Below are 15501 nucleotides of genomic sequence, written 5' to 3'. Positions count from 1 at the left end.
AAGTTTAAAAGTTCACATCTTGAACAAGAGGGCTAGGACATATCTACTCACCTTGGACTTACAAAATCACAATCACAGGACATAGAAACCCAGACACTTATCCAGCATATTGCCCACCAGAGGCCCTTCATCGAAGTGTATCTGTCTTGTTGTGCACTAGGACCCGGGTGGGTAGAAGGCTTACAGCCTTAGGGCTTACTTTTTCTTCCTTGCTCTGTCCTCTCCTTTTCCTTCCCATTTTCTTTTTCTTTTCCTTCCCTTCCTTTTTCCTTTGCTTTCTTCTCTTCTTTTCCTTTTCTTTCCTTTTGGTCTTAAGGAAGGGCTCAGTCCAACACAGGATCCTAGAGGACCAAGGAAATCTGCACTCATATTAATGTATAGCAAAACTTGAAGCAAGTCCCAAATTCAGGCAATCTCATCACATTGAGCTCCCCATCAGACTCCAAATAAGCATTTGAGTGACTCTTTAAAATCTTTCCCCAGTGGGAAGGATTCTAGATTAATAACATTCTACTATTTTAAGGCACGTGTGAAGGCTGAGCAGATGGGTGATAGGAGGGTCAGTTGATTGTCATTTATTCCCTAATTAAAAGTATTCCATCAGTTAAGTAAGCCTTCTTTCTCCTTTGTGATGATAATAAAGAAAGTTTATAAAAACCTGAGTGAACCCAAAAGGACTGCAGAAACCCCACACTAAAATCGCCAAAGTGCAATTCAAGGGCTTCGTGATGTGTGCCCCGTGAACAGTAAAGTTTTAAATAATAAGCAAAAGACTATTGACTGCACAGGGAAGGTGGCATTTGAAAACTAGACAACTTCCAATCAGGGCAATTTAACTCGGTAAATCTTGCAGAAATGGTAGATCATCTACTTTATGACCAACCGCTTCAACTCATAAGTTTGTGATTCCTGGACATTTAGGGGATTATAAGAGAACTATGTGATGCTTTCTATGTAATATGACCCTTAGGATGAGTGGAGTTGTTATCCCAATTTGTAGATGAGCCAAGTAGAACTCAAATAGTCAAAATAACTTGCTTACAGCGGATAGCTCCTGAATGAAAGAGACAGAATTTGAACTCATGTAATCCAGTTCCAAAGTGCGTGCCGTTCACCCCAACAATATATTCTGCACATACATCTGTTCTATGCGGAGTCAATGGTAGACAATGTGTTGTGTTCTTCAAGGGTTTGCTGAGGAACTTTCAAGGAACTTCAAGGGTTACTTTCCTTTATGCTTCTGACTGTATGACCTGGATCCTGAAAGGCTGACCTTTTGAAACTGGGTCCCCAGGACACTCAGTAGACAGATGAATGAAGAGAACCCATGTTTCAGAGCTGAGAAAGACAGCTGAATATGAAATTTTAAATAACATTTGTGATAGTCTTTCATTCAATTACGTTACCAGTAGATTATTGAGTGCTTACTATGGACACACAAAGAGAGAAGAATTAAAAGTTTGAGTATAGACAATCCCTACTTTGAGATGACTTGATATATGTCGTCAGTGCCTTTTCCAATTTTTTTTCTCCTTTTTAGACAGTGTTTCACTATGCAGTTCAGGCTGGCCTTGCACTCATACTTTGTAGCCCAGGTTGGCCTCAAATTTGCAAAGATCCTCCTGCCTCAGCTGCCCAAGCACTAAGATTACAGGTGTGTGTCACCACACTCAGCCCCTTTCCCAGTTTTTTAAAACAATCTCTCAGCTATACTTTGAACACACTGGTAGAAAGATTTGAAAAGATAATTTCCAATTCTTGCTAGATCAGAAAACAATCTCTGAAATGGGTATCTATTTAATTGATGACTGTTCCTTTATAATTTTCTTTTCAATTCTTCATTTTCTTGAGTTTTGACCTAAATCTCTGAAAGGAACAAATGTTTAATTATCTTAGATATAAAATTCAACCAAGCTGGAGACTTTCAAAGTACCAGTTCTTCGTCGTTTCCACCCACAACTTAACACAATTAGTACACTTGAAGAGACCCACAGACTTGAATTATAATCAATTTGGGCTGAGTTTCAAGGTCTTAGTGCATTCTGAAGCCAGGCTCCACTAGCCTAGTCTCAGGTCAGATTACAAAGCTTCACAATGCTCCAGTTCCTAAGACCACACACACACCCCACCCCCACCCCACGCAAATAGCTGGGGAGAAACATCAGCTCTGGAGAGGTGAGATCGCATTCCTCCCCCAGAGAACCAGCTCCTCTGAGCCACCCCGGATTTACAAGGGAAGAGGGCAGGAATGCAGCAGCAAGGGGAATTTACACTGCCCCTTGTAGTTAACATATTGACCTTAGCCTTGTGGTCAGATATAGAATGCAGGGGCTCCTCCAATCCACAACTTGCGACTCAACTAAATTTTCATTTTATGAAGATGATAGCAACCTCAATGAGAAACTGTATGGTTCCGATGCATCAATCAGATTGTGAACAATTAGTTGTAATTGGTACCTTTCTCCAAAGAGGTGCATTCTTTACCTGCAGTCAAGGGCTACTCAGGGAGGTGTAAAATTCTTTCTTGACTTTGAAAACATCAAAGCAATTCCTCCTAATCTGAGCTTTATGGCCAATCTCAAACTGGTGGTGAAAGCTTTAAAACCAATAAAGCATTGAGAAATATATTTTAAATAAGAAGTGAAACTCCATGTATATTTTCTAAAAGAACAGATGGTGATGTTGAATAAGAAATCTATATATATTTCATTTGTAGGGTGCAATTCCCAAATGCTTAATGATCCCCAAGAAATACCAAACCTGCAAGCAAGACTGGAATGGTGATTTGGTAGGCATTTCACAAAGAGACCATGGCAATAGCTATGTTAACACAGCATTTCAACCATCAAACTTCAAGGAGTTAATTTGTACAGATAATTAAACATTAGTAAATTGGTGGTGATGACTTATCCCTTGCAGCTGGGGGTAGGGACGGTGGGGAGAGTAACTTATGATTCTTTTATATAACCAGACACAAAATTAAGACTGTTTAAAAAATAATAGGAGAAAAGGCACACATCTTTAAAGGTACAGTATACAATTGAGAAGAATAAAAGTGATAAGTTGCAGTCATTTCAGTGGCAGAAAGCGGAGTGGAGAAGTTGGCACGTGCCCTGGGCCTCAGATCAAGGATTTAGACTCACGGGAGTTTCTGGACAGGACCTAAATATTCCTCAACTACACTGAGCCTGGCAATTTGCATGTGTAAATGAAGAACTTGGATTAGAGAGATCTCAAGGGCTTCTATTTCAGAGAGACTGATGTTAGGGTGTTAGAAGGCACTATAGGAACCTTGCAAAATGCCAAGTTTTCTGCAGGATCTCTTCCTTGCACTGCCAGAAGCAAGATATGAAATTGAATGTTTCTATTTTTATGCTAAAATGGAAACAGAGGTGGGAAGGATACAAGGAATCCATCACGCAAGAGAAATAGTTCTTGTTTTAAATTTCAAACCCAATAGAAATTCTAGCCCTCTAAGGATATTATGAGGCTGTAACCTTAGCCCTCTACTTACCTGACCTTTAGCAGCAGGGAGCAGGCAGCAGCAAATAGGGCTTGGAAGTCTACTTCCTAAATCAGTCTCATTCCCTCCAACTTCTGCCCTTTCTGTGAATTATTACACCACCTGGCACCAGGAATATTATTGACTCTGGAGCAGAGAGCTTAATTTTGCAATAAATTTTACAGATTGCTAACTGGAAAACAAGAACAAAAATGAACTACTAGGTAGTTGAAACCACTGACTCTTGCTGCTCCTTCCTGCCCCTGGGTAATTTATGGCAGCAGAGCTGGGCTCCCACACTGCGGCTGCCACTTTGGCGTGGCTGTTCTGCTCACCGCGCAGGGGGCAGCCGGCCAAGGAGGAAGCCATGCTGCCCGCTCTGTGGATTTCAAGCCACACTGCGCATGCTGGAGTTCCCACAGCCGCCCCTGCAGCCCCTACTCCCGGGATCTCAGAGGTAAGAGTTCGAGGGAAAGTGAGGGCATAGTCATGATATCTGATGGAAAGAGAGGAGAGGGAAAACACGCTCTGTAATAGATTCATTCCATCTCTGCTTTGCTTTTCAGTTCACCGGTATGTATGGAATTTAATTCCATCTCTTCCGTGCATTTCTGTTTAAGGTATATTTGTGGGGCACTGGCCACATGAGCATTGAGCTACTGCTCTGGAGCTGAAAAGATGTGTAAGTCATGACAGCTGATTGTATGAATTCCTTTGGGGGGGGGCAGTACCAGGAATTGGACTCAGGCAGTGCTTGCCAGGCAGGCGCTGTGCCACTGAGCTATACCCCTGGCCCTATGTCAGTTCTTGATGTGGAGAAAACCACTCCAGAACATTGCCCATGAATTCAGCTATTTGTCTAAGCTAAAGTCTGACTTTAGGATGATTTGGCCCTGAGCCAAGTAGCCTCCCTCCCTCCAACAGGTTAGTCCAGACAAGTCTGCTGGTGGTAGCAGGAGTTCAACAAAATCAAAAGACTCAAGGACTTTCAAGCCTCACTGAAATCAGCCTTGGTGCTATTCCAGTGGTCAAAATATGACCCATAGGAAAGCCAGTACAGGAGGCCACTACCAAAGGGAGCAAATACGGAGAGATACAAAAGTGTGAAGTCCTTTGTGCAAAGCCAAGCACTGTGAGTGAAGTACAGCCCAGCAGTGACAGAGGTTGGAATCACAGCAACAAAGAAATAATGGAGAAGCAGCTCCTAGGGCTTGGCTGGGTGGGCACTTGAAGCAGGAACTTTTGCCTATAAACTGGGTTTTGAAGGGTGAGTGGGAGAATACCAGGGGTTCTGCATGGAGGGGTGGTGTAGGGCCAGGGAAGTAGGTGTTCATCACGTGGAACAACATGCCTGAGGGACAGTGTGACCATGTTACCATGGTGATCTTCTGGGACACTGCCTCTTTCCTTTCCACGCCACTGCAGGACTTGTCCTCCTTTTTTCCTCTCCTTCTTCCTTTAGATCTTTTGACTTTGACTTTTTTTTTTTTTTTTTGTTTTTTCTCCGGTACCGGGAACCGAACTCACGACCTCGCGCTTGCCAGACAGGCGCTTTGCCGCTGAGCTAAATCCCCAGCCCCTTGACTTTGACTTCTTTTAGGTATTTATGATCCTAGTCAGTTGCTGCCATCCAGGGCCCACCTACCGAATAAACCTCTCTTTCTTTCTCATCATCACCTCGAACCCTGGTTTATACTTCTCCATGCCTCCTGGGTAGTTTCCTGCGGCCACATCCCAAGGACACTTGACATCCATTATCCTTCCCACCTTCTGGTTTAGCTCCCAGAGGTCCCACTTGCAATTATTAGCACCAACGTCTGCTGTGTCACCCAGCCAAGAACAAGAGCCCTGTTTGTCTCTCCCCTTCCTTTTCTCACTGTATTTCCCAGCCCCAGGTCCTGCTGCCTTTGACCCATAAGCAGTCTCCAGTTCGCTCCCCTCCTTTTTATGACTGCACCCCCAACTTTTTCACCACAATCTTCATCATCTGAAATGACCACAGCAGCCCCAACTGTTTTTCCCTTCGCAAATCCAGCACGCACCCAACTTCCAGTATCACTTATCTAAAATGCAAATTCAGGTCTACAAATCTTTTGCCTAAAGTCTTTTGTGCTTCCTCACTAGCTATTGCACCTTCACAAGATCCAGGGCACCCTCAGGAAATTGCTCCATGGATCTCAATGTTCTTTTCTCCTATTCTCAAAATACACCTTATACTGTGGGAAGGAAATTCTTGTTCAGGAAGTCATGCTGGGTTTATTACAGGTCTCCTTGCTCATGGGAGTTTGATATCTCCTACCCTCTCTGCCTCCATGTCCACTTTTTTCATGTTATGTTTCTTCATTAAGATATTGCATCTTCATAGCTGCTAGTTTACATATTTAAAAATTATTCATTTGGAAATAGAAAATTTTACTTTGGAGTACTGGTTGGGATGATATCAGTCATCATAGATCACACAGAAGCACATGCTTTGCTTTTCTCAGAACTGTGAAGCAAAGCCAAGTGCAGAATAATTTTCATAACTGAGAAGAAGACAAGTTCAAAGCACTAAATCATAGAAAGAAAAAATTTTTCCCCTGTAAATCTTGCCACATAAGATTTATAACAAGAGAGTTTATGGTAAGCATAAGTGGCCTCCATATTTACATCTGCCAGATAAACATAAATGTATTTCAGAGAAGAAAACCCGAGAGATCTGAATGATAGACTTATTGATCAAATTGTGCATTTTTGTTTGAATATTTTACAATGTAATATGGAAGCTCCATTTTTATGCAATCAGTGATTTTTCCTTAAATCTATTAGGAGGAAGTAAGGGCCTAAGAAATATTGCCTAAGTTAAATTTTGGGAAATCCAAACATCTATTCAATTTGACTTATTCATTCTTTTTTAGACCTGTGTTGTTACTTAGGAAACGCTGACTGGTGACATTTTTTTCTCAAGTTAGTCTTCACTGGGAAAATTATTTAAGCCATAGTCTAGAACAGCACTGTCAGGTCATCAGGTACTAGCCACACATGCCTATTTACATTTCAGTGAAAATAAAATAAAATATACCATGAAATTCTTTCATACCACCAACTAAATTTCCCAGGTTCCCATAGCCACACATGATCAGTGGCTCCTATATTAGTGTAGATATGGAACATCTCCATCCTGGGAGAATTTGTAGCAGGCAGCTCTTCCCTCAGAGATATGGAGCAGGCAATGAAGACAATGGATCGCTGCTTCTGTCTCTACCCCAAGCATACACAAGTACATGATCTCTTTAAGTTACCTACTAAATTTTTGAGCAATAAGGTTATAAATCTTCTTAGAGCCACTGAGGTGTGGGAGAAGATAGGCTGTTAGCTAGAGGTTTTGACCCTATTACAGGAAATGGGAGTCACTGCCTGCCACATCTGGAAAACAAATTGGTCTTCGGTACACTTTTTGATTCCACATAAAAACCTCTTTCATTGCTGCGCATTTAGTAAATTGAAGAAATAATGCCCCAATGCACTACCAGTCCCCTCTAAAATATTCTTGTATCCATGATTATGGTTATCAGTATTAATAAATATTCTGGTATAACTTAATTCACCAGGAGGAAGAGTAGAATAAGCAAAGAGCTTTCTGAAATAAAATATTCAAGTCTTCCCAGTGACTGACATGACCTGCACATAGGTTACCCTTGGGTTTCAAGATTTTAAAATACTCAGAATTCATTGAGGGCCAAGGATATAATAGCTCAGTGGCACAGTGCCTGCCTGGCAAGTGCAAAGTCCTGAGTTCGATTCCTGGCACCAAAAAAGAAAAAACTCAAACAAGAATCCATTGATTCATAACATTGATTCAATGTCTAAGTATACAATTATTTTTAACAAAGAAAGAAAGTATAACCATTGCTTCAAATGATTGCAAGCAATATAAATAAAAGTATGTGTACATATGTGTATATGATGTATGTGCTTCAAATGTTTAAACAATGCCTCTAATAAATGTGTTGTAGAACCCAAAAAACTACCCATATATTTCAGTCTCTCAACAGCCCATTTCAGTTCAAAATCTCATTTTCTCCTTAAATTTCTTACTTCTTCAATTTATTTCACTGGGAATCTCCCTATATTTTTGCCTTTAATTTGAATTCAAGTGTTTGAGTTTCTGAGCCCATGAAGAATGATTACGCATTATTCTCACACAGTATGATTGAAATTATTCTTCTTTGGAAAGGTACCAGTGCTCTAGCTGTGCAGATGAAGAGGTCACTGTCCCAGCTACTTGTGACAGTTTGTGCTGTAGGGTGGTGCATCTCTACCCCGGCCAAGAGCACTGCAAGTCCTTATAGGACTCAGAAACACAGCCATGGCAGAGGAGAGGACAAGCCAGAGAACCTGCAGCTGCAACTAGGGATTCATGAATATCCACTGCCAGGCACTCTTTGCCAAGGTGCCCAGCAAAACTGTCCAGTGCCCAAGCTTGTGCTGTAGCGATCAGCAACAGGAACGGCTCCAACTGCAGAAGCCAACTCACATCCAGCTATACTCAACCCAGACTTCCTAACGGTATCACATCATAAAACCATCGCCCATCTGGCACACATTTCAGGCCAAGTTGGCAGTATTTGATATGAAAAAGAAACCAAGGACTGAATTAGTATCCCACAAGGTTGTTTTTGCAAGTCATAGACATAGTGCAGAGGCATGTGGAGCACAGGCCACAAGACGCCCACGAACCTTTCCTTAAATGAAAGCTGGCCTGCCCAGGGCAATGAACTCCTGGAAAAAGCGAGCCAGCAAACAAACAAAAAACTCACAAAAACAACAACCCAAACCCTCTACTTTGTTGCCTTAACTTTTTCTTCTCCCAACAAAGATCTCCTTACCTGGGGATTTTTTTGTTGCTGCTGTTGTTGGTTTTTATTTATTTATTTTTGGTTTATGTGGAGCAGTACCTGGACTATTCTTCAAATGGAAACCTAAATTAGGAAAAGGATCTATCCCCTTCCCTAACCTGTAATTTCAAGTCACTTTTATGGCCGGCTTCCAGGGTCAGCAAGGTCTCATTTCTGCAAGTCTGGAATGTCTCGGGGAAACCCAGCTTTCAGAACGCATTGCTGTGAACCAGAATACAAACTGATCATTCACAAGGAGGATTCTAGCAGCATTCCTACTCTAGAGTGTTGCGTTCTAGAAAACTAAGTGATTGGAAAGTTGCTTTGGAGGCAGGACACAAGAAGGAATTGCGGCAACGAGTACAAATAATTTTGAACAATATCTAATTAATTGCAGTGTCATTAATACACCATGACACGACTATGCTATAGTAACTAGAGTTATTGAAGTTAAGCTATTTTTGAAATCAAATTCATGTGGTGTAGTATGAGAATAAGGTGAAATATTTATAGTCAGAGCTTTCCTGGAAAAGCAGAGATGCATGTGCTTCTTTGAAAGCAAACAAAGAAAACCCAGAATTATTAAAAACAAAATAGGGATGAATTTTTAGCAGTTTTGCAAGTAGGAAAGGTCATTCTAAGTCAGACTGAGAATACAGAAGTCTTAAATGAAAACCATGTTAAATCTGATAGCTATGAAAAAATGAAGAAAATCTAATTGCAGAAAAGGAAAAAGAGATTCCTCTATGCAGGCAATGACAGTCTAAAAATTACTTTTACCATATTAACTCCCCACTATCTTTCAGTACTTTAAAACATATGACAAAGAGCAAATTTCTGGAACTTGTACACAGTGCATCCACAAGTCAATGGGAATAAATCCATTGTCTATTAAAAAATTAAAAAGATAACTTTTTCAGAATCCAGAAAAGCAAATAAACCCATAAAAAGATGCTGGGAAAGGAGGAATAGGGGCTGGGCATTTAACTCAGTGGCACAGCACCTGCCTGGCAAGCTCAAGGTCGTGAGTTTGATTCCCGGTACCAGAAAAAAAATAAAAAAATAAAAAATAAAAATTTTTTTAAAAAAAGATGCTGGGAAAACCCCTACACTTAAAATGTCCATCAAAATAAAGAAATAAAAATAAAATTTTCCACCTGAAGGAGTGGCAAAAGCTGCAACAGTGCTGAGGCGAACTGTGTAGGCATTTTGGAGGGTAAATTGGCAAAGATGAGATTAAAATTGTATGTTGTCTTCAATCTAGAGATTTTCCTACTAAGAATTTAGCATACAAAAAGTCACACAAGTATCCCAAGAATGTATGTGTTTATCATGGCACATAATAACAGAACATTCTAAGCAGACTGAATGTCCAACAATGCAGAACTGACTAGACAGATTTCTGTAAGAGGGTTCTACTGCATGACCCAGAAAACAAACCACATCTATGTCCCGAGATATTAGATCAAACTGACAAAGCAGCAATTTTATATGGCTCCACCTAGTAGAAAGATGACCTAAGTTTATTATGGGAAGGGAGGGAGTGGTAAGATCTACTATTATAGAAAGATGTAAGTTACCCTTTACAGTAAGGAATTATATGTATACTTTCAAAGAGTATGTACACAGGCACGTATGAATATTCTCTTCCACAGAAGTATGTAAGTAATAGTTAATAATGACTATGAGGTGAGGGGTTCAGAAAGTGGACATAATTGCTATTTATCCTGTACCTCTCTATGGAGTTTGATTTTTTTTAAGCATTTGCACACAACACATTTACAGTATACAACAAATATAAAAAGCCCCTAGTAACCTTGTTCAAATTGTGTTCAGTGAGAAGGAATTAAAGCAGACTTCAGCTTGAAAGTGCTGTTTTCTGGCTAAATGGCAGGGCCACAAAAGACACTCATTACCATCCCCTTCCAACTCAATGGAAGGGGTAAATTTGGTCCTCAAGCATAAACAGTAATTATCCATGCATTTCCCTTGCAACTTCTTTATAAAGATTTCAGGAGAATGAATTACAGAGCATTGAGTCTCATGTAGCAGTATTTGACCAGTGCAGGTGGGCTACTGTGCCATCCTTGATCCAGGTGGTAGAGATCTACAAAAGCCACACAACCAGGGCACATATCATATGATTTTGAAAACTGGCAAAATACAGAATTTACCAAAGAAGGCAAAAAGTTGAGGTATCAAAGTTCATTCTGTATCAGGAGAAAGATATCTTTACCCTTGCAAAAGAAGCATCATGATACCAAGAGCAGACCTTCTCATTTGAAAATGTACTACTCATACTGAGGCTTCTCTTTCATCTTTTAAGAATGTTTCAAAACTTTCATTTAAAAATAAGTTTAGGCCGGGGATATAACTCAGCGGCACAAGTGCCTGCCTGGCAAGTGCAAAGTCCTGAGTTTGGTTCCAGTATCAAATAAATAAATAAGTTTGAACTTGTAGAAAACTTGTAAGTTGAAGCCAGGCTTGATGGCAGAAGCAAAAAAAAATCTATATATATGATCTCTACCCAGGTTACATATTGTAAGCATTTTGTCCCATTTGTTTACCATTTTGCTTTTTTATATACATATGCACTTTTCCCTAAAACATGAACATGAGTTGCATATGTTGTGGCCCATTACTCTTAAACACTTTAGTATGAATTTACTAGAGGTAAAAATATTCTTGCAAAACCATAGTCCATTATTGACGTCTAAACAGTCAATACTTCTTCCTTTTCTGCCATCTAAATTCTACTGGGCCAACTGATCCAGTAGAGTATATTTTTGTGTCTAGCTCAGGATGCAGTCTGGGATTGCGCACTGTTCTTGTTGTCAGGTGTCCAGTGGTGTTTAATAGCCGGGGCTCTGGTGGTACCTCTTCCTAACATTTGTTGTTTCAGTGGCCAGAAGCACTCCCATGATAACCAGCTTTAAGCCACCAAAGTGATACAATGAAACATGCAGTTGGAAAGAAATGAGCACAATCAGCTCCCACAAACCAGTATAAGCTGACTGTGAGCCTCAGTTTGCTCTAATCTGGATTAGTTCCCTACTTTCCTCTGTCTTTTAGGACACTGATGTTTCTTAAGACTATTGTCCTTTTTAAAAATTGAGTGTTCCCATTGACAGGTGTCTGATATTTTTGCCCATATTTACATTCAGGTTATACTTGCCCAGCTGGAATGCTGTATCTAATCTTTCTATGAGAAATATTACCTTTCATAAAATTAAAAAAAAAAAGTATTACCTTTCAAACCTCAGGCAAGTAATGTCCCTTTGCCTCATAATTATGATATAACTTTTGATCTTTGTGTCGGTATATTAACTGACTTCTCTACTTCCTATTTACTATTTTGCTCCATATCTAAGAAGGATATACCTTAGAACCATGCTAATATTCTCCTCTTCACAAATTTCTTCCTATAACTTTTGGGTTTGAACATTGAAATAAAGATCTCAGAATTCAAAATATTTAAAAATCAGTATCATAGTACTTAAAGAGTAAACACTGGTAAAGTTCTACTGTTACAGAAAACAGACCAAGCATGGGAAGAAACGGCACCGAGGAGGTTTAGGAGTTAGTTTATTACACCTGTGGGCTTCTGACTAGGATCTCTCCTAAAAAGTCAGAGCCCTGCCTGGCGGGGGCGGGGATGGGGGTGGGGTTTTGGGGCTTTTAAAGGCAGCAGGGAGGTACATAGGCAGATTTGGCCATAGGATTGGAGGGTTGGGTGACATCCTGGGTTGCTGAAAGAGTGAACATCTCAAGTTACAAGGTAAGGCTGTCAGTTATACAAAGTATAGATTATACAAAGGAAGAAATGCCCTGTTACATTTTCAGTTATATTGTAAGGCCATCAGTTATACAAAGGCAGTAGAGATAAGGGTTACACAAAGGAAGAAATGTTCTGTTACTGGGCCTGCTAAACATGTCCAGTTGGTCTCTGTAACTTAGCAGTGGTATAGTGAGTGAGTCTTTCTCATGCTTCTGGTCTTTCTGACTTTTACTTCTCTTCTGCTTTCAACCAGAGAAAGTTCTCTGCTTTGAAGGGCTTATGTGATTAGATTAGGTCTACCCAGATAACTCTAGATAATCCTTCTGTTTTAAAAGTCTCTAAACTTCTCTATATCTGCAAAGAGTCTTTGGCCTTATAATGTAACATGCATACAGAATGCAGGGATCCTGATGGCCATGGAGGTATTCAGTGGCCATTCTGCCTACCATAGATGTATCCAGAATAGAAATATTACATTTTTTCACAAGAAAAAGACACACCAATCAGATTGCTTTAAGGGCTAAAACATTTAAATCTTTTGAGACAAATCTTGAATGAGTAAGCATATGGAAACATCACCAAAGTCATCCACCCTCAGAGAAATAAAAATTAAAACTCCAATGAGATACCACTTTACATCAACTATAATGGTTTTAAAAGTGTTGGCAAGAATGTAGAATAACTGGAATTCTCATATTCTCCTGGTTAGAATGTAAAATAATGCAATCGCTTTGCAAAACAGTTTGGCAGGTTCTTATAATGTTAAACATATTTATCATGTGACCTAGTAATTCCACCCTCCGGGTATTTAACCTAGAAGAGATGAAAGCATATGTCTACAGAAAAAGGCTTGTATGTACATGTTTGTAGAAAAATTACTCAAAGTACTCAAGACCTGGAAAAAATCCAAACGTCGATCCACAAGTGAAAGAAGAAACAGACTGTGGTAAATCAACACATTTCTACTTAGCCATAAGAAAGGAATGAACTGCAGATACACGAGACTTAAATGAATCTCAGAAACTTTGTGTTTTCTGAAAAGACCCAGACTAGAAAAATATTATGCTATATTTATTTAATTTAAATAAAGTCTAAGAACAGAGAAAACAAATTTTTAGTAATAGAAGTTAGATGAGGGTTGAATGGAAGTTGTTCACAAGAGAACTCTCTGGATATGGAAATGTCCTCATCTTCTCTGAGGGGGAGTGTTACATGTATTTGTCAACATGCGTTAAACACTAAAATTGAGTCCTCTGTATTTTACTCAAAGAATACTTCAATACAGTTGATCTAAAGAAAAAGAATAACAGAGAAGTAACAGCCAAATTGGAGAGTAAGGTTAAGATCAAGCTCTTTTATTGTTCAATATTTTATAGATATAATAATCTTTTGCCTGTTTGTCAGCTTTGAGAGACATATGTGAGATCTCTTTTTATGATTGTGAGTTTTCCATTTTTTTCCACTAATTACATATATCTATGTATACATATATATATATATTTGTGTTCATATATCTGAATTCTTAGCTAAAATAAGTTCCTGTTTAATATATGCAATATTGATTACATTATTTGCTATTCTCCTGTTTTAACTTATTAATGTTTTGTCATAAATTATTTTTTCAGATAATTTAGCAAGTTTGATATTTATTTTACAGTTTTCTTGTGGTTGCTTTTTGATCTCTTTTTTCCAAATAATTCCATTATCTTGTTTCAGGTTTATGTTTTATATATTACCTTGTTATTTTTAATTTTTTATGTTTAAGTATTCAACTTAATAAATTTTATGGGATAGTTTAATTTTCTTGCATTTATTGTGGATATGTATTTCCTTCATTAGTCAAAAAGGATATCACAATTTAATGTACTCAGACTTCAAAATTTGGGGAAGACCTAAGATTAGCCTTAATATAAGATCTTTCTGGAACATTGCAAGCAATGAACTATTTCTTCCTTTCTTTCTTTCTTTAACAAATATTAATCATAAACCTATGAATGTTCTGGCCTCTTAGAAATTATTTTCTAATGGGAGAAACAAAAAAAAGTGAATACATAAATAAATCCAAACATTTACATATAGGTAGTGAGCTCAGAGATAGGATGGAGAAAATTTGGTGAAAAATCCTCAAAAATATTCTGGGAAGAATGAAAATCAAAAGTGAATGCAGTAAGAAAGTTGTGGCAAAAACAATATATATATATATATACACACACACACATATATATTGCATATAAGAATACATAGAGAAATATATATATATGAAATATATATACAGAGTCTGCCAAAAAATGTCTACATCAGGAAAAGAAAAACTCATAGAAATATTTTAATACTAAATTTATTGAGACATCATGAGACTAATACTTTGGCCTCTACAATTACAAGAGATGCTAAAAATGATGGCATTAGCTTCCAGACACTTATTAACACAGCAAACTGCTGAAGTGTATAAAAACTATTTTGGCAAATTGTATATAAATTGCTTACGATGTGTATAATGTATATAAATTACTTACAATGTGTATATGTATAAGCATATGTATATGTATGCTATCAATGAATAACTTGGAATAGAAAGGCATTTTAAAGGCATTGTGCTTCAACCCCCTCATTTTACTGAAGAAGTTGAGATCCTGAGAGGTGCGACCTGCCACATCACATGGGACTCTCCAGCAATCTTTCTGATCTACACATTGGCAATTGGGACAAAGAACATACTATTTCTACAAACCCACTGTTTAAGTACTTAATGCTAACTCCCTAGAGAGCAAACTTTGCCTTTATTTTATAAACTGGTCATTTGATAGCAGCTTATGCAAGTGAATAACCAAAAGCACATTAGACTCTCTAAAATGATACTGAACAGGGCAAGCTTCTCAGTTATGATTCATTTTCCCAGGAGCCCATGGTGTGGTAAGGGGCCTGATGCTAAATGCCCACTGCCAACCACTATAAATACAGGTCAGGTATTCTTGAAGCACAAAGCATTCATAAATGTATCTAAGCATACTAAAGTAGACAACTCTAGTTTCAAGCATGTGCAGTTGTGTACTATATAATATGTAATTATGATATACTCTATACAGATACTTCTATTTTAATCTTATTTTAATTATTTCATTATTTAAATTTTACTTATTCTTTTCTTATTATGTTGCTCTATTTTTCCTGAAATAAAATAAAGGATAAAAGGCCCTTTTCATCAGAAGCCCTCATGTTCAAGGTGGAGTCCGTGTGGAGATTGTCACAGAGGCTTTCTTTTTTTAAGGGAAAAACCTAGTCCCGCTAAATGACTTTGGAGGCCCTGCTCCCGCAGTGTCTTTTCTACTGTTCCATTTTTTCCC

The 15501-nt window shown here is 38.5% G+C and overlaps 1 long non-coding RNA gene across 1 annotated transcript in view; it reads right to left on the bottom strand.

The window, feature by feature from the left end:
* Positions 1–250: 250 nt before the first annotated feature.
* LOC106148050 overlaps positions 251–15501 on the bottom strand; it is a 37098-nt gene continuing 21847 nt past the window's right edge. Inside the window, exon 5 of the long non-coding RNA XR_001233183.1 lies at positions 251–341. This is a non-coding gene — a long non-coding RNA (uncharacterized LOC106148050). The remainder of the gene's footprint in view (positions 342–15501) is intronic.

The sequence above is a fragment of the Chinchilla lanigera genome, unplaced genomic scaffold (assembly GCF_000276665.1).
Source record: "Chinchilla lanigera isolate Chin_1 unplaced genomic scaffold, ChiLan1.0 scaffold00014, whole genome shotgun sequence".
NCBI classification, from domain to species: domain Eukaryota; kingdom Metazoa; phylum Chordata; class Mammalia; order Rodentia; family Chinchillidae; genus Chinchilla; species Chinchilla lanigera.
Note: the sequence above shows the minus strand (reverse complement) of the source record. Positions and strands in the feature narration are given on the sequence as shown.